The sequence below is a fragment of the Rhincodon typus genome, chromosome 12 (genome assembly GCF_021869965.1).
Source record: "Rhincodon typus isolate 14 chromosome 12, sRhiTyp1.1, whole genome shotgun sequence".
NCBI lineage: Eukaryota > Metazoa > Chordata > Chondrichthyes > Orectolobiformes > Rhincodontidae > Rhincodon > Rhincodon typus.
Genome location: NC_063343.1, coordinates 1,724,315 through 1,743,667, shown reverse-complemented (window position 1 = coordinate 1,743,667; position 19,353 = coordinate 1,724,315).

Sequence of the window (19,353 nt, the reverse complement as noted above, 5' to 3'; positions counted from 1 at the left end):
AACTGCCCGATGGGCAATAAATGCTGGCCTAGTCAGCAATGCCCTCAACCCATGAATGAATGAAATAAAAAAAAACCTGCTATCTTTAGCTGGCTTACATCTGACTCCAGCAATGTAGTTGACTCTTAACTACCCTTTGGAATGATTGAGCAAACCACTATGTTTCAGGCAAAGATGGATGGTTTTTAAAAAAAAAAACTTGCCAGTGACTTCTGCATCAAAATTGCATTCCTGTGTGTGAATCACAATTTGAGTATGACAGTCTGTGTGGGGTGACATTATAGAGGTTTATAAAATCAAGAAGCGCATGGACAAGGTGAATAGCCAAGGTCTTTTTTTCCCTAGGGTAGGGGTTTCCAACACTAGAGGGGCAGAGGTTTAAGATGAGGGGGGAAAGATTTAAAAGGGACCTGCGTGGCAACTTTTTCACGCAGAGGGTGGTGTGTGTATGGAATGAGCTGCCAGAGGAAGTGGTGGAGGCTGGTACAATTACAACATTTAAAAGGCATCTGGATGGGTACCTGAATAGGAAGGATTTAGAGGGAAATGGGACAAGATTAATTTAGGATATCTGTGTGGCATGGACAAGTTATACTGAAGGGTTTGTTTCTGTGCTGTACACCTGTACGACTCTTAAAAACTGTATATGGGCCAATACTTCTTCTTATCTAAGAAAGGTACAATTTACATTTTTACAATTCATACAAACTCTTAAAAGTTGTTTTCAAACATTCTTAAAAGCTATTACAGATTTCACAGTCATGTTAAGGAATTTCAAGTTTTCCCTATTGTACTGTTTGTGTTAAATGTTGCCACATCACACACTGAAATTGTGTCACGGTCTGTGGAAATGACACCACCCTAACATTCCAATCATTATGGTTCAAGTTGGAAAAGGATCAACTGCAGGTACATGGAAGAAAGGAGGTGGGGAAATGGACAAGCAAAATATGCAAAGACCAAATGCTTGGTCTTTCTGTGTTGCAGTTGTTTGGTGGTTACTGCACACAGAGAATGGAATGATTGTAGTCTTTCCCTATCAGTGCTGCATAGACATAATTGTACAAAGGCACAAAAGGGCAGAAAGCCATTTGGTACTGGATAGTGATCAATATGGCTTAGACCCAGTATACAATCAGCGAAAGGACCACCCTACCAGGGGAGCTCTCTACCATTCAGATGTAAGTTTTACATCCATCTTAGAAATTAATTATTTCTTCAAAATCTCATCTGCCTTCACAACTGGAATTGAATTATCAATGTCCTCTGGAGATAGGGCTGGAGGTTTGTGGAGGACATTGCATGGAAAGACGTTGAATTCCCAGAGGTAGGCTGGGTGGATATCACAGCCAGAGTGCCCATTGGCCATTCAATGTAGATCAAGTCACTCTAAAATATGGGCACAATCTTAGAAACCCAAGGCAACATGTGTAGGCTTCTCCCCCTGATGTCCATTGGCCCTAGGACCTAACCTGTATCTTTGGATTAATAGTCTGGTGATAATACCACTAGGCCATCGCCCCTCCTATGTGATGCTGGATCACCTGAAAGAGAGGTTCTAAAGAAAACCTACAAAGGTTTACCATGTAAGTAGTATAAATAGCCAAGAAATATCGATTAGCTCTTAACAATAATGGTTTCCAATATTCTTCTATTCATGACACACAGACCCCAGTTAGGGGGATGTAAATACACAAACAAGAAGGTACAAAGCAGATAATAGAAACTAGATTTTAAGTGAAGTAAAGAAAGTGAAATAAAGATTGAGAAATACGGAAGGGAAAGTGAGGAAAAAATAAATTTTAAAAATGTCTGGCTCTAATTTTCTGTGAAAATAGGACTCCACTCTTCAAACATTTTATTTTTCAGAGCCTGAGAGGTTGCTCAACAATGTTAAAATGTCAGTTAACCCTGTATACAGCAGTCCTAGTGTTTTCAGGCCTTTGTGGTGGAGAACTAATGGGCAAATATGGGAAGTTCAGGCAATTGTAGTTGTTACAATGCCAAAGCCTACAGTGAGTCTGCAATAGCACACTAGCAGAGGAGCTGGTTATCTGTGACAACAGTTGTTGGATTTCCTTGTTCAATCTTGTACATGCGTGTACCAGAAACTGCTGTCTGACCTGTCCAGAAATAATGATTGGATTTTAATTTGATTTGAATTATTATTGCCACATGTACCGAAGTACAGTGAAAAGTTGTGTTTTGCGAGTAGTACAGGCAGATCATAGCGTGGTTGAACAGAATAGGTGTATAAGGTTATGGTTACACAGGAGGTATATAAAAGAGTGAGATCAACATGAGGTTTAAAATTTGAGGGGTCCATTCAGCAGTCTGAATACAGGGGGGAAGAAGCTGTTCTTGAACCTTTTGGAGCATGTGTGCAAGCTTCTGCCTGACAGAAGAGGTTGGAAGAGAGTATTACTGGGGTGGGACAGGGCTTTGATGTTGGCTGCCTTTCCGTGGCGATGAGAAATGTAGATGGAGTCCATGGATGGGATAGTTCTGAGGAAGGGTCACCGGACCTGAAGCGTTAACTCTGTTTTTTCCCTTCACAGACGCTGCTAGACCTGCTGAGCTTTTCCAGCAACTTTGGTTTTGTTCTACGGATGGGAGTTTGGTTTTCATGATGGTCTGGGCTGTGTTCACAACTTTCAGTAGTGGTGGACATCAACAGTCCTTCCTTTAATATTAGCAAAAATTTCAAGCCCTAATCATCACATGCGTTTGACTAGCTATATTCAACAGATGGCCCTTATGAAACATAGGAACATTTTTTTAAAAAAGTTCCCTGTGAGGAATTGCTTTAGTGCTTCTGGATATAGTTGTGGCTCTGATATTACCCATAGTTAAGGAACATGGGACTTTGGCTTGGCTTGACCAATGATCCCTAATGACCTGTCTACAGGCAGAGGACTCAAGATGATCAAAATAAACACCAAAAAAACATTGTTTTCCAGTTGTATAAGAGAAACAGGGTGTTCTTAGCAATGGAATAAAGTGGATCATTTTAAAACTGACAATGATGATATTGTACATTAAACTATGAAATGACTAACCTGTTGAGTAATGAAGTTATTCCTCCTTTGTCTGTCCAATTGTTCTTCTGTCTCTTTGGGCTGTATCCCCACCTATTGTTTGCTCCTCACTACCCCCTCCCCCATCCTGTCTTCTGTATTTAAACCGACATTTTCCTCACTTCCATCAGTTCTGCAAAAGGATCACTCAACCGGAAAGGTTAATTCTGACTTCTCTCCACAGATACTGCCAGACTTGCTGAGCTTTTCCAGACACTTCTGTTTTTGTTTCTGATTTACAGCATCTGCAGTTCTTTCACGTTTTAAGTTGAATAATGAACAGTTTTTACAGTAGAGGAGGTGGTCAGCATGCTGGATATTCCAATGAAATTAATATCGAAGGCTGTAATTATAAGCAAAAAAAAAAACAATGAATAAAATAATGGGACTACAGGTTTACACAATGCCAGGACCAGATGGTTCCCATCTTAGACTCTTAAAGTAATGCCAGAAAATGCTGGAAATGCTCAGCGAGTCTGGATGCATCTGTGGAGAGAGAAATACTGGGGGGGGGAAAAAAGCGTATCTTCAAAGAACTGTGAACTGTGAAATGTGGACTTGGTATGGAATGGGCTTGTAATTTCCTCGCATATCACCTTAGCAGTATGTTTCCAGCTCTGGATCAGTTTTGAACACTGTGGTTCAAAGGGGACATTTCCTGACAGCAGATGTTATGTTAATTGTTCTATAATTCTGTGGCTTTTGTCGCTCATCCTTCTTGAATAGTGACCTGCCCAACTTCCCAAATAAAGAACTTTAGATGATTGGAGACCTGAAGGATATGAAGGGATATGGAAGAACGGCAGGTAGATTTAGCGAGGTTGTAGATTAGCCATGATCTTACTGAGAAGTAGAATAGGCTCAAAGGGCTAAGTGACCCTATTGCCATTACAACGATGCTTGTGGCAGGGACTAAAGACAATGGATTCAATCTTCCTGATATTTAGTTGGCAAAGTTTTCACTCATCTGTTGGCCAAGCAGTCTGATAATTCAGAGACAATGGAATTGTTGAGGTTGTGCTGTGGTGAATTTGGGTGGCATCATTGTACATATAAAGATTAACATTGTTAATTGATGACGTAGATAAGAAGGAAGAGGGGACCAAGGGTAAATCCTTGAGAAATACAAGGTAACGGTGCAAGAGTTGGAAGAGAAGCAATTGTGGATGATTTTCTGACTATGATTGGATAGAGAATAGAACCAGATAATTACAGTCCATCCAGTCAGACAATAGGCAAGAGGTTTTGAAAGGGGGGTGCTATGGTCATTGGTTTCAAAGACTGCAAACAGGTCAAGTAAATTAGAATAGAATGGCCTTTATTGTCACATACACTCAAATGAGTGCACTGAAAAGTTTGTAATGTCGCCTCTTGGCCCCATCTTAGGTACAGGGTACCTAGGTACAGATACTTTAAATGTTGTTACAGAATTGAAATCTTTTAAAAAACACACTAGCATGGGAATACAGGGTTTAAAAAGTCCAGAATGAGAATAAAGGTATCTTTAACGTGCTCAAGTTATAGCCGTTTTTCACTGAGTCCAGACTTCAGAACACAAGCCACGCTGCCTCCATGTGCTGGTCTCTGTCCAGGACTCGGCCAGCCCGGGCTCACTCTACTCCCTCTCTGGGCTCTGGCCGTAAATCAGTTCCGGGACTTGGCTTGTGCTCGCGCCTCACATCCCACGCTGGCCTGGGTGCAGACTCCATTCTCCATTCCCTCCAGGTAGAGTAATTCAAGAAATTATAAGTTTGGGCCAGGGGGAGGGAGCAAGAAAAAAATGCAACAAGATGGGAGACAAAGGAAAAGGAACTGGTGGGCAGAGGCGCTTTGTCTGGAGCGTCCTACTCTGCCACCATCTTAACTAGATGTTGAATAATCATTCACTTTTGTCAAAATCATACAAGATGTCAGTAATGACTTTGATAAGAACTATTTTGGTTCAGGGATTGAAACTTGTTTGGGGTGGGGGTGGGGAGTTCCCAACTCAGTTCTTTAAATACTCTGAAAGGTGTGTGAGAAATTTCTCTCAAATTATATTTCCAAGCATATTTATTTATGTCCCAAACTTGAGAGGCACCAATTTGAAAAATCATGACTGAGTTCAAGTACAAAATTTTTTGCAGTTAGAATTGTTTCAAAGATTTACAATAAATTACTTGTAAAGTATAGATTTTTTTTAAAAAAGCTGGATTTATTAGGATAGAGCAGACTTTCCATTTTAATGTACTTTAGCCTCTCCTTAAAACCCATCCCTTGAATCAAAATATTGGTCACTCCTACTGATCTTTGATTTGATGTTAATTTTGATTTTCGCATCTTTGTGAAATATCCTCGAACTTTTTTATATGAAATGAGAAAAATAAACAAAAGCCTTGATTGGTACAAACTTCTAGATCAATTACAAGAATCCTACCTTAAATATGTTTTATGAAGTTAGTTCTGATATATTTCCAGTATATATATTGTCCTTATTTGTGGTTGAACCTGAATTCAGTCAATAAGGCTTTGCAAGGGGACTTCATATTTTTAATCTGTTTCCCAGGGAATTCTGGTGTTAAAGTGAGGCAAGGAAATTGTACTTCTTTTATTATTTTGCTTTTAAATGCAAATTGTTTCAAAATGTACTCGATTGGATCTCATCCAATCCAAACTGAACTAGGTTCAATGTGAACCAGTTGGGTCAAACACAGGCCAATTTGAGGTGCTTTGGAGAGACTCCAATTAACTTAGCAGGTTAGTTGAGAAATAGAAGGCTAAAGTGGAGTCAAGCCTTTGTTGTTGCTGAGCTAGAGGACATAACATTGATGCGATAATTTAAACATTTTCCAGAGTTTAACTGATAGTATCATATTATCCAGGGTCACATCTGTGCATAAAGGCTGAATATTCCATAAGGGTTAACAAAGATACACACCTTGATACATGCATCTTCATTCAGAGCAAAATCTGCATTTGCATGCCTCTTTAAGGGGCATTATTCTCATAAATTACTGGCAGATGTCTCTTACAGGCTTCCATGTCTCACTAATTGAAAGCACCTTAATACACACGAAGGGTGTAAGACTTCATCAGATGTTCATGCACTAATTAAAACAGCTGAACTTTCACTTTGAGCAGGCTCCAAACACAATGACAATCAAAATGTTCCAGATCTACACCCACCAGAGAATTACCACAAGATCAGTTGGCCAGTCTTCCTCTGTATTAATTATCACCCAGCGTCAGCAAGTATCGATGCTTGGATTGTTCCCGATGTCATTACCTATACATTTGCTGTTGCCGTTCACTAACCTTTTTTTTCATTTTGGTGTTATATTGTTTGATTTATTGATGTGGTTCATTTTCTTCCTCCCTTTAACAAAGCATTCTTCAAGTCCCAGTGGAAGCAAAGAGCAAGTCTACTCCTCACAGGTAATAGTGCGGGTTTGCTATCCAGAGCTGATCTGGTCACTTATTTGGAATGCTGTAGTACTTAAACAGCTACCTAATTATTCACTGCTCCCTATGTCTGTTCTCATGACGAACTGACAATTGGCACATACTTGTGGCAGAAGTGGATTTAGCGTGAGTCAGTCATTGGATGCAGAGTAGGATGCTAAAAATAAGATCAGGGAAAACTGCATAAAATGTCATAACAGTCATGTAGAAAAGAAAAACCCAACTAGTTTAATTTGTCTTTTCTCTCATAATTGAGACCAAAGGAACCAACAACTATTTTGAACACAAAATCAAATTAATAATCAAAAGCTTTTTCTAGTGAGGGAGAAAAGACCAAACTGCCAAGAGTGGGAGAAAAAGCAGGTCACAGCAAGAGCTAAGGCACGTGACATGAAAAGGTATTTAGCCCATTCATGCTGTTTGTTCCATACACAAGCTGCTTTACCATTGGACCCTGTCCAATGCATTTTATCATCTGAGTAAACGTTCTGTTGTTTTCCTGTGCATCCCACTGCTAACCCTCAAACCCACTGTCCCACCCAATCCTTTCCTAAGTTAAACTGAGCTAATAACCTGCACAATTAATCCGCACCGGTTGCCTTTCCTCAGATGATATTGATAGCCATAATGTGCAGGTGCTGGTTTTGGACTGGGGTAGACGATGTCACAAGTCACACGACACCAGGTTACAGTCCAACAGGTTTATATAAAATCGCAAGCTTTCGGAGTGCTGCTCCTTCATCAGATAAAGCTCTGATGAAGGAGCAGAGCTCTGAAAGCTTGTGATTTTAAATAATTCTGGACTATAATCTGGTGTCATGTGACTTCCGACTATGATATTAATAACAGTTCGGTAACCATCCAGTTCCATGTAGCAGTAACCATCACTGTTTGTACTCTACGCCTTTTAACAACAATGTGGACAAATATTCTTTTCATCCTACGATTGAGACATGTTAATTTTCTGCAAATGCCCTCTTGTTCTGTATTCATAGTTCAAGTTACATAATCTAAATGCTTCATTTGCAGTGTTACCTATCATCCAGAGTTAGAATAATTTGTTTTGAACTAAAGCAGGATGTCCTTGACAACCATCCAAATATTTACAACCAATTCTCTCTTTTTTTTCGCTAATTGAGGTCATTTCATTGTGTTAGCTGCATGCTGCTTGTTAAAATGTGCATGTCTCTAAGTTTACTACTATAATTAAAATTTTGTACCAAGCATGCATTCGTAACATCACACATTCGAAGGAGCCCTATCCCAAAACATTGCAACTCAAAATTATAAGCAGGGTAAAAATATTAATGTATTGAAATAATGAATTAAATAAACTGCATTGATTGGTCGAAGTTGTCAAATTAATGTAACAATGGAAGAAAGCCATGTCTTATCAATTAAATGAAAACCAATAAAGAAAATTTCTGTTCATCAACAGATAGGATCAACAACAACAATGACTGTGAATCCATGCAATCAAATTAACTGATACAAGATACGCTGTAGAAACTCACCAAGGCGTAGATAAGGTAAATGACAAGGGTCTTTTTCCTAAGGCAGGGGTGTTCAAAACTAGGGGACATGTTTTTAAGGTGAGAGGAGAAAGGTTTAAAAAAGCCATGAGTGGCAACTTTTTTACATGGAGACTGGTTTGTGTGTGGAATGAACTGCCAGAAGAAGTGGTGGATATGGGTACAGTTACAACTCTAAAGAGGTAAGTACCTGAATAGGAAAGGTTTGGAGGGATATGGGCCAGGAGCAGGCAGGTGGGACTAGGTTAGTTTGGGAACATGGTCGGCATGGACTGGTTGGACTGAAAGGTCCGTTTCCGTGGTGTTTGCAGCACTTTCCAAACCCTCAGCCTCTACTACCTAGAAGGACAAAGAAAATCTAACACCCAGCACCTGAAAGCTCTCCTCCAAGCTGCACATCCATCTGACTCAGAATAGCATTGCTATTCCTGCACTGTCACTTGGTCAAATTCTGGACCTCTCTTCCAAATAGTACTGTATGTGTCAAAAAGAGAAATTGCTGGAAAAGCTCAGCAAGTCTGCCAGCATCTGTGGAAAGAAATCAGAGTTAAAATTTCAGGTCAAGTGACCCTTCCTCAGTACTGTATGTGTGCCTGTGCTAAATGAACTGCAGCAATTCGAGGGCAGCTCACCACCATCTTCTCAAGGACAATTAGGGATGGTCAATAAATGCTGGTCCAGCCAGCCATAGGTATTTACTACAGAAGCAACAGATCAATCAAGCTCTTTGTCCGGCCATCTTGTCTAATGTACATTTGCCAAAAAAAACTATGTCTAACATGTAGCATTAAAAGAATTACACCACTGAGAAAGCATTGGATTCTACAATGAATGGAGGTGAACAAGTTTAAAAAACTAACAGGAGGTAACAAAAACAGAAATTGCTGGAAAAGCTCAGCAGGTCTGGCAGCATATGTGTAGAGAAATCAGAGTTAATGTTTCGGGTTCAGTGACCCTTCCTCAGAACTTAACTAATGGGCGGTGGAGGCTGCAGAGAGATTCCTATCTCTTTAATGATGGGGGTGCCCAGCATTGTCAATGTAAAAGACAACACAGAAGCTATTGCAACCATCTTCATCAGAAGTGCCAAATGTACTAAGTGTTGTGACCTCCTCTGCCAGTCTTCAGCCAATTTGATTCACTCCATGTGATGCCAAGAAACGGCTGAAGGCACTGGATAATGCAAAGGCTATGGGCCTGATAAATTCTCGCAATAATACTGAAGACTTATGTTCCAGAATTTTCTGTGCCCCTAGTCAAGCTCTTCCAGTGCAGATACAACACTGGCATCGACCAACAATGTGGAAAATTGCCCAGTAATGTCCTGTACAACCCAACCAATCAGTCTACTCTTGATCCTTAGCAAAGGAGTGAAAGTCATTAACAGTGCAAACAATCTGTACTTCCTTAGCGACAAATTGCTCACTGATGCTCAGTTTGGGTTGTGGCAAGGCCAAACATGGGCAAAAGAATTGAATTCCAAAGAGCGAAGTGACAGTGACTTCATGTGACATCAGGACATTGGAGAGCTGCAGAGGCAGAGCCCTCGTCTATATGTAAGGATGAGATAGACAGATTCTTGAATAGTCAGGGACTCCCCAAACCAGAAACTGAACTCAACTAGCCATATGAATACGATGGCTACAAGAGCCGGTTGGAGGCTGGGAATTCTGTAGCAACTATCTTGCCTCCTATCTTCCCAGTGCCCACCATCTAGTAAGTACAAATCAGGATTGTAATGGAATGCTCCCCATTTAACTGGATAGGTGCAGCTCCAACAACACTCGATCCTCAACACTATATCCAGGACAAAGCAAACTGTTTGATTGGTACCACCTTATCCAGTTGGTTCTGCTATAACGTGATAGTTATGTTCCTGCACAACATCACCTTGTAGAAAATCGCGCTATGGATATAATGGGGCCTAATGGGGAAAAATGGGACTTGGGACAGGCCACCAAAACAAAATCACTCAACCACTCAAAAGCCTAATACAAAGGATAGCACAGTTTGAATAAATGTTTAATTCATATCAAATAATGAAATTAAAATTAAATTTAACATCTTACCTTTTAAAAAAAAAAAAATGTCAAGATGATTTGATGAGGGAGGAGGTTTTGAGGTTGCTCTGTTGTTAATGCAGTGTCTGAGGATCGTCATCATCATCACCTTCAGGTGCAGTTGTAGTTGCAGGGTTAGGGTAAAAAAAAAAAGTTAATCCAGAAATGGATGGCTGTGGTTCATTGTCTTCTGACTGTGTGTTTCTTGGGGGTTGGCTTAAAAAAGACATCCAGTTTTTGCTGCTTTTCCCTTTTTTTTTTCTTTCGTGAAGAAGCTGTTCAGATGGTGCCAAATAAGATCTTAGTCCATGAGCTGCTACCCTGCTGCGTACTGCATTGTAACAGTTGTCCTCTAAGAGCTGCAACTGCTTCTCAATTTCCCTCAGGATAGAAGACAAAACAGAAGTGGAAAGCTCTCGTGGTGCTGTATCCTGGATTTCATCTTCTTCATCTCCAGCTTCCACTTCCCCCTCAGAGACAAGTTGTAGATCAGCTGTAGAGAGATCTTCACAGTGGGACTCAAGCAGCTCTTCAACATCCGCACTCTCCACTTCTTCAAATCCAACTTGCTTTGCAAGATCAACACAATGTTCTTTGATTCTTAGGAGCTCCTCTGACAGATCAAAGCCTTTAAAATGTTGAAAAAAATCTGGGAGAAGCTTCCACCAAACTGCATGCGAGCAGTCCTTACCAACATCACTCCAGGCCTCCACAAAAATGTCAATTGCATTCTTGATGTTTCCAAAATTGAAGAACGCTGTCCTTATCTCCCTCAGTAGCTGCAATCAGCCTCTTAATTGTGTGCCTTAAATAATAAGCTTTAAAAGTTGCTATTACACCCTGGTTCATGGATTGAAGGAGAGAGCTTGTGTTTGGGGGTAGAAATAGCACTTTGATATTTTCAGAAAGCTCACCAATGGTGGAAGGATGACTTAGCTGTATAAAACTGTCTCATCCAAATTGAAAATTTGATCTAAGTTGTAGCTTTTTTTTTGTCAATTAATTACTTTACTATGGGAGGAAATGCTATCGCATGCTCCCCGTCTGCACTGGCAGCTTTGCCACATAACTTTACATTATGAAAAGCATAGCGGTTCTTAAAACCAGCCACTGTTAGCACTAAAGGCAGGCACAGCTGCAGGATTTTCAGCTTTTTTTTTTGTTAGATCTGCATAAATTGATAAGGCTTTGACTTTATGGTGAGAATGATGATCCCAGATCACTTTTTCGTTTGATCTTCTATCTACACACTTAGAAGCCATTCCATCTCCTCAAGTTTCTTCCCCCGTGACCTCTCAGATTTGCTAGCACTCAGACTTATTCCAGCAATACGACTTGCTTTAATCTTTTTTGCACTGTCTCTAATGGTGTGTAAGGTGGACTCCTTCATTCCTGTTACACGAACTAGCACATGTTCTCTTGCTATGCTCAAAACGCTTTATAACATCTAGCTTCTCTTCCAGTGTCATAGCCTTTCTTTTACGTTCATCACCCACAATTTTATCACCAAGACGTTTCTTGCTAACATCCTCGTCACTTTGTCCTCGCATTTTTGTGGGTAACATGGCAAAATTTGCAAAAAGAAAACGAAAATCATGGAGTACTGTACCTTTCATAGAAATGCTTTACGACGAAGTCTGTGAAATGATCACATGATACCGACGTGGAGACTCTTTTGGGATTAACATTGTACGTATTCAGGACAAAGCCTACGAAATGATCATACAATTTTGATACGTACTTCTCTGTGTACGGATGGAATAGTGTTGTAGCCAACACAAATTCATGTTTTAGAAATTGCATTCCCCTATTCATCAGTCGTGTTTATAGCCAATTCATATTGCCAGAACACGACAGTACATTCACTTCCTTCACCATTAACCCACAGTAGCAGCAGGACGTACCATCCAAAGTAACTTTTCAAGGCTCCTTGGACATCACTTTCCAAACCGACAACCTCTTTCAGCTTAAAGGACTAGGGCAACAGATACATGGGAGCATGCCATGGGCCAGCTCGCGTCCAAGTCACACATCACCCTGACTTTGGACAACATTGCTGTTCCTTCACTGTCGCTGCGTCAAAATCCTGGATCACCCTCCTAATAACTCAGTGGGTATCCCTGTGCTCCAAAGATTGCAGTGGTTCAATGAGGCAGAGTATCATCACCTGCTCCAGGGCAACTAGGGATAGGCAACAAATGATGTTGAAGCCAGCCATGCCCACATTCCACATGTGAATAATGAGCAAACTGGAGCTGTTTGAGCTTAAATTTAAAAGTTCTGTCTACGTGTGAGAAAGATATATCATGCAAGTTGTGTGAAAACTGCATCTCCCTCATGTGCAACTTCAGAAAAGAAAATAAGACTTACTTTTAAACAGACCAATTCTTCAGCATCAATTCCGTTCTTAGGATATTGCAGGTGATGGGTTATTTTTTAAAGTTCAGAAGCCAAGTCGCAGAAACAGAATAAGTGACAGATAAACTCTGCACACAGAAAATAAAATATTCTTTGAAAGAAAGAATGAAGTAAGATAACATAAGGTGAAGGATACAAACAGTGGAGGGTTGTCAATTGTTTTTTCGAGGACTCTTCAGATTTCTCTCGAGAACTACCTTTTTGTTTTTGAGGTCCCTTCCTTTACTCTTCAGATAATTTCCTTTTGAAAGCCAGAATTGAATTTACAACCATCACAGTCTTAGGCAATGAATTCCAGATCCTAATCACTAGGTGCATGACAGAAATGTTTTCTCAGATCACCTCCACCGCCTTATTATCTATTCCACCACTTCTATTATCAATTGCCTTAAATCTGCGTCCTCTCATTCTTACCATTTCACCAATGTGAATAGTTTCTCTCCATCTACGATCTCCAGGTGTCTCATTACTTTGAACACCTGTAGCAAATTATTCTTCATCTTCTCTTCTCCAAGGAGAACAGCCCTCAGTTTCTCAAATCAGTCCCTGAAAGTAAATTCTCTCATTCTTGTAAATCCTTGCTGCAACCTCTCAAATAGCTATGTACAGTCTAATCTGCAGTGTGCAATTACCTTTGTCCAACCAAAATCCCGCCACCTCCATAATAAGGAACAAAAAAAAAGCACAGTCAGAAGAGAAAATGGCTTATTTAGTTTCACAACTCTTACTCGATGAAGCTCATTGCACCTGGCTCCCACGCAGAAGAATGAACAAATAAATGAATATTTATTTGTAATTTATTTCTGTTGGGGCTGCATGAAGGCTCAGTGGCTAGCACTGCAGCCTCACAGCAGCAGGGACCCATATTCGATTCCAGCCTCGGGCAACTGTCTGTGTGGAGTTTGCACATTCTCCCCGTGTCTGCGTGGGTTTCCTCCGGGTGCTCCGGTTTCCTCCCACAGTCCAAGTGCAGGTTAGATGGATTGGCCGTGCTAAAAAATAGCCTGTAGTATCCATGGGTTAGTGGTAAAATCTCCGTGGGTCTAAGTGGGATGGTCAGTCGATGGCCTCTTTCTGGATTGAAGGAATTCTATACATAGATCTGACATCCATTTGGCTCTTTAGTGCAATGCCTGTGGGATTGGCAGTCACACTTTCACAGAACCAGCACAGACACAATGTGTGGAATGGCCTCTTCGATTTTAACCATTCTCTGGTCTTCTGATTAATGGAGAAGTAATTTAAAAACTGGTTGACCACATCAAGAGTTCTGTGTCTCACAGCTGCAAGAAATATATTCAGTTACTGGAGAAGGTACAGAAACTTGTTTTATTTGTAGATTCCAGAATTTAAAGGAATAACATTTGTGGTAGGTTCAACTACCCAAATAGTGTTTTAGCCTAAGGATGAAATAATCATGAGGTGGTTGCAGTGCAATAAGATTTATCTGTTTTAAAGTTAGTATTTAAATCAATATTTTGAGCTAATTACCATAATTTTAACCTGCCTGGAGGTGCTAAACATGTGAAACCTGCACATTTGGCACAATTTTTTGTGGATTTCTTGCAACTACTTGTTCTGAAGGTGTAAATGCTCTGGCTGGCTCAGGATAACAGGTTGCAAGGTACCTCAGGGACAAAGAGAGAGGGATCATAACATATTTGATTTGATTTATTGTAGTCATATGTACCTAAGTACAGTGAAAAGCTTTGTTTTGCGAACAGTAGAGGCAGATCATAGCAAACAAGGATGTACAGATCATTGGGTGCTTAGGCAGAATGAGGCATACAGGTTACAGCTGCACAGGAGGTGCATAAAGCAAGATCAACATTAGCAAGATCAACATTATTTGAAGTTAGAGATGTCCATTCAGTAATCTAATAATGCCAGGGAACATGAGCAGACTGGAGGTCCTGCTGGAGGATGTCTCGAGGAGGAGGGTGTCCTGTATCTACAGTAGGGAGAACACAAACCCGCCCACCCCATCTTCCTCTCCCCTGCTCTGCCTAGCCTCCTCTGGCTCACGAAGAACCCCTAGCAAAAGACTTGTGATCAAGCAGTCTCTTTCTCCTGGGGCTATATATATATATGAAATGTACGAAGAAGATCCAGTATTATAGCTCGTACTCGGTTAGATGGATTTCCCAATGAATTTCTGGAATGAATGGTGCTAGAGTGCTGGTATAATCTTGAAGGCTGGACGTTGTGGGATATCAAGCATCTTGGTGAATAGTTGGAGAACAGATCCCATCCATTCCTAATGGAGTCAAGTGACATTTGGGTATTTAAGTGGTGACTGTTGGGACTGCACTGCGATTGAGATCCATGCTAGTAGAAGTCTTATCCAATCTCCAGAGGCTGTAGGGGAGGTGACTGCTGGCATCACTGCAACCAGGAAAATCCTGGGATTCCACACCAAAGGTGAATAAGGGTGGGGTAGGAGTCATGCGGGATCAGAGGCCAGGGCAGTGAGGAGATTTCCAACGGCCCCCTCCTCCCCGATGCTGGATTATTCAATATGCATTCAACTCTGTGGCACAGCTTCAGTTGGTTTGAAGCTCCAGTCTAAGTCATACCTGCTGCTCTTCCTGGTATGAATTCCTCCTAGCCCATTGAACCAGAATATTTTCACAGGTTGATGGTAATCAAGGACTGAAAGGAGTAGGCCATGAAATTACACACTGTGGTTTTGCTCATGGTCCATAGTGAGTTCTCCATGGGTGCCACGTCTGCCTTTATTCTATCCCACTTAACGTGATGGTAGTGCCCTGCAATCCCATGCAGATTACAGGTCACATTGAGAAGTTTGCTGGGCTTTTTCAGAGGACAGTTAAGAGACAACAATATTGCTATAGGGTCTGAACTCAGATGTAGGCCTGCCTTAATGAACTTGTTCATAGAAATATAATCATAGAATCCCTACGGTGTGGGAGCAGGCCATTCAGCCCAACAAGTCCACAATAACCCTCTGAAGAACATCCCACCCTGACCCAACCCCCTACCCTATCCCTGTAACTCTGCATTTCCCATGGCTAATCCACACATCTCTGAACACTCTAGGCAGTTTAGCATGGCCAATCCACCTAACCTGCACATCTTTGGACTGTGGGAGGAAACCAAAGCACCTGGAAGAAACCCATGGAGACACAGGGAGAATGTGCAAACTCCACCCACAGTCACCCAAGGGTAGAACTGAACCCAGGTCCCTGGCACTGTGAGGCTGCAGTGCTAACCACTGAGCTATTGTGCCACCCCAGGAGATGAAGTTCAATGATAGATTCAAGGTCACCATTATTGAGACTAACTTTCACTTCTGGATTTCATTAAGTAACTGCAATCAAATTCCACCAAATTACAATGGGAATTGAATCCGTGTCTTCAGCGCAGGATTCTAGATGCATATCTAGTAACACAGTGGTACGGTGGCTCAGTGGTTAGCACTGCTGCCTCACAGCGCCAGGGACCTGGGTTCGATTCCACCCTCGGGCGACTGTCTGTGTGGAGTATGTACATTCTCCCTGTGTCTGCATGGGTTTCCTCTGGGTGCTCCAGTTTCCTCCCACAGTCCAGAGATGTGCAGGCTAGGTGGATTGGCCACACTAAATTGCCCATAGTGTCCAGGGATGCGTAGATTTTGTGGGTTATAGAGGGATGGGTCTGGGTGGGATGCTCTGACGGTTGGTGTGGACTTGTTGGGTTGAAGGGCCTGTTTCCACAGCGTAGGGATTTTATGATTACCAATGTACAACTATTTTGCCTTATTTCTTGTTTTAGTTTCTCCTCCCATTTGGAAGTTTTGTCCTTTAAAAGTTGGTGAGCTTGGACCATGAATTCTCTTGGTGGATGCCTACAATAGTCTCTGTGCCCTTGATTCACAGAAATATTGCTCATTAAGGAGAAGTACTGATCCATCAGTCGAGGGCGTATACAGTATACAGATGGTATGATATACCTTTGGAGCACCTGAGACCTGAACCCAGGCCTTCTGGCCAAGAAGTTGGGACACCCTATTGTACCACAGGAGAACTGAATACTTAAAGGGATACACTTGTGCAACTATATACCAATGGGCCCCAATTTTGGTGGGACAGGTTATATGCAGGGATGAAGGTGGGAATGTCTGATGTTTGTTGATAGATTTGACTGCTCCAGAGAAAAGTCATATTCAGCATCGAACATCAAAACTTCATCGTTCTGCACAGATACTGCCAGATCTGATGAGTATTTTAAGTACTTTCTATTTTTACTTCCAGATGTGAATAATGATCCCTTTGCACAAGGATTGTCTCAAAATCCATGCTTTGCTGATTCCATCCAGCCCGTTTTCATTGCATCAAGCTGAACGAAACAGTTAGCAGCTTTGACATTCCATTCAACACAAGATGAGTGTTCAAAGCTATATACTCATCATAGAAATGACTTGCTTTTTAATCAAACAAAGTAAGGTTGACACTTAAACACTATTTTCCATGTTTTCATAAACTTCAATGAAGATTTCAGGAGGGCACGGCAGAAACAACACCAGCCACAGCTAAAAATGAGATGTCAACCTGGTGAGGCTACAACATAGAACTACTTGTATGCTGAACAGTGGAAGTAGCATGACAAGGCTAAGTAATTCCACAAACAAAGCTCTGCAGTCCTGCTAAATCGAGTTGCAAATGAATGTGATATAAAATCAAATAATAAAACAAGGAGGATCCACAAACCCTCCCATTCCTCAACAAAGGGGGAGCCCGGCGCAGAAAAAGTTGAAGCACTTGTATCCATCTTCAGCCAGAATAGTCAATCCATCTCAGCCTCCAGCATAACAGATGCTACTCTTCAACCAATCCAATTTAATCCATGTGGAGACATTGGAAACTGCAAAGGCTATAGCCCCTGGAAATATTTCGGCAATAATACTGAAAAGTCTAGTGTTGGTTAGTGTTAGTTTGTTAGTGTTAGCTAGTTTGGCTAGTTTTCCAGAACTAGCCAAACCCCTCATCAAGCTATACCAGTACAATCACAACACTGGCATCTACCTGACAATGAGGAAAATTACCCAGTTGTGTCCTAATTCAAGCCACAAATTAACACTCTAACTATCTGTTATTGATTACCAGCAAAGTGTGGAAGGTATCATAGATAAAGCTATCAAGCAGCACTTGCAAAGTAATAGAATGCTCATTGCTGCTCAGTTCGTGTTCCACCAGTGCTACTCCAGTCCTGATCTGACTACAGCCTTAGCCCAAACATGATTAAAATATCTGAACTCCAGAGGTAAGGTGAGGATGACCATCCTTCGCATTAAAACAGAATTTAACTGATAATGACACAATGGAGCTTTAGTAAAGCTGGGGTCAATGAGATTCAAGTGGTAAACTTTCCCCTTCTGGCTGGCATCATATCAAGCACAAAGGAAGATGACTGTCATTGTTGGAGGCCAATCATCTAATCCCCAGGACATCATTGCAGGAGCTCCTTAGAGTAGTGCCCTACACCCAATATCTTCAGCTGCTTCACCAATGACATTCCTTCCATTTAAGGTCAGAAGTGTGAATGTTCAATAATGATTCTGCAACGTTAAGTACAATTTATGATTCTTCAGATAATGAAGAGTCCATGTTCAAATGCAGCAAGGCAAAATAACACTTGCACCACACAAGTGCCTGGTAAAGACCATCCCAAACTAGACAGAATCTAACCATGGACCCCCTTGATGTTCAATTGCATTATCATCACTGAATCCAGCACCATCAACTCCAGGAGGTTCCCATTATTCAGAAACTGAACTGGACTGGACAAATAAATATGCAGGGTTAAGGTACAATCACAATAGTCCCAGAGGATCATAGGCTACTCTGTATTTAGAAAGAGACAAGAGGTGGTGAGTTTAAGCTAAAAGTCACCATGCCTCAGGTGAGGAGCAAGGTCGAGAATGCAGAACCTTCATCATGGTTATTGGTACAGGAATTGAACCCACACAGCTGGCATCGCAAACCAGCCATCCAGCCAACTGAACTAACCCCCATAAAGAGAGGTACATGTGCAGGTCAGATGCTAGGAACTCTGTAGCAAGTATCTGACCTCCTGTTTAATGATTCTGAATTATTATTTTCACATTTTATCAGAACTTATTTGTAACATAAGAGGGAAAGTTCACCTAGTGATCCAGAAATTAAACTTAATTCACCTGCGGCATTTATTGTGCCCCTTGTTCGTTATACTTCTGAAAATATGCTTAGTTTAATTTTTGAGATATTAATTTTAAGTGCATTCTTTACAAATGGCGTGAACCATCAAGCTTTTAAGATTTCAGAACTTACTTTGGGTAACTGAGTGTAATGGCCCTGATTAAGTAACACTCTCAGGTACATGTTAAATATTTTTATTGCTCTGCAGTTAATCTTCAGGAATGACCAGAAGGGTGGATTTAGTGGCTGTTTTCCAGTTTCTGTGTTTTTCCAACTCTGCAATACAACTTGGGTTTTACATACAAGCTACTTAACGTGAATAAAAAACCAGATCCATCATGTCAAGCTTCCTTTTGGTACAAAATAAATATCAGTTAGTGAGTTGACAAAACAAACCTTTCCCTATGGCAATCTGGAGGACTATTGAACAATTAGGCTATCTGTTTACTGCCAAAATAAGAAAAAAATCTAATCCCATGGGTAGATGCTGGCCTGTCACATCAGAACAAGATGCCAATAGTACAATCTCCAACAGTAGTAACTTCCAAGGGGTAGACCAGCAATGGAAAGGGTATAAAAAAAGGCATGTCAATAATGTACTGCTGATCAATATTGTGTTATGAAAAGAAAGTTCTTGCACTGTGACTAC